The following is a 1,371-nucleotide window of genomic DNA, read 5'->3' on the forward strand; positions in this document are numbered from 1 at the left end:
AACTCGGTTTTTCAGTGGGTTCAACAGGCTACAGGTTTCTTCAGGACATGAGTATCCCTCCGCCTGATGTTAGAACCCTGCACAGACAAACGCAGCCCATTAACTGGAACCAGGTGTGTTAGGAGAGGTGTGTGACATGCTCAGTTTGAAGGTTAAAAATCTGACAGAGATTGAAAGAGAGTGTGTGCTTACTGTGGATGAGATGGCAATCACTCCAGGCGTGCATCACTCCATCACAGACCCAACTGGGATTTGCCACCACCGTTGAAACCACTATGAAAACATGAAGATGGACACTCAACACAGTTTAACCTTTAATGGTTACATAAGATTTTTGTTTTAGTAACTCTTTGACATTTATTTATTGATAGTTATGTATTGTTAATTCTTATTTCTTGTCATTCCTTACTTAATAACAAAATTGCAAATGCTAATATTATAAAGCAAGTGGAAATGAGCAATTTTATGGAAAATGTCTAAGTTTTTTAAGTTATTGTGTTCGGCTACTGTTCTTGAAATATCTTAATTCTATTCTTATTACGTGAGTACACAAAATAGAACAACATACTAACTTCTTACGTTCGTAATCCTGTTTGTCTCATGCTTCAGCAGTTTGTTGCAGTCAGTGTTATTTACTGAAAATTTTTAAATAATTACTTGTCTTCACAATCACATTTTTCTTTATTATTGGTCTCTCCATTTGTGCTTCCATTTCTGATGCATGTTCGTGTTGATACAGCAACCAGCAACGTATTGTACAAAAAAATCCCAAATAAAACTAATAATGTAAAAAGTTTATAACCTATTTCAAACTGCGGGGAATATTTTTAAAATATAGAATCAAACAAACTGAAATAAGCCCATCTACAGCTCGTCAAGCTTGTGTAAACCCCTCCTGCTCACAATCAACAAGCTGCACACAATTAGCTCATTAAAGGTTATCTAGCTAAAACTGGCAACATAAAATATCATTGTTGGCTTATTTTGGTACGAAGCGGTTAGTTAATGCTTCACAATGCAAAAAAAAAAGATGACATTTCATCAACTTACCTGAGAAAATCCTTCCGAAACACCGAAAATGAACTGCGGTCAATGCAGCAGTTGGGGCTGTTTGGAACTATTCAAAGCTACATGAACCACGTGACTTCCGCATTCCATTCTTTCCATAGAAGTCCATTGGGGTGTTGGAACTCTCTCTTTCTACAGCTCTGACCAAACCTAAATACCATCAGCCTCAGCACTGGACACATGTTATCCTCCCCCTTTTTGCATTAAATGTAAAACAGACATTGTATTTTCTAAACTAAAGTCTACATTTTGTCATGTTTCCTGTAAGTGGAGTTTATAGAACCTGGATTTGTTTCACCCACA

At 36.7% G+C, this 1,371-nt stretch overlaps 1 long non-coding RNA gene across 1 annotated transcript; it reads right to left on the reverse strand.

The window, feature by feature from the left end:
- On the reverse strand, positions 1-1,099 carry LOC139063556 (uncharacterized). Its single transcript, XR_011516927.1, has 3 exons — positions 1,051-1,099; positions 193-273; positions 1-77 (listed from the first exon to the last, which is right to left on the reverse strand). It is a non-coding gene; the product is annotated as an uncharacterized lncRNA (long non-coding RNA).
- Between the last annotated feature and the right edge of the window lie 272 nt (positions 1,100-1,371).

This window comes from Nothobranchius furzeri, chromosome 16 (genome assembly GCF_043380555.1).
Source record: "Nothobranchius furzeri strain GRZ-AD chromosome 16, NfurGRZ-RIMD1, whole genome shotgun sequence".
Classification (NCBI taxonomy): Eukaryota; Metazoa; Chordata; class Actinopteri; order Cyprinodontiformes; family Nothobranchiidae; genus Nothobranchius; species Nothobranchius furzeri.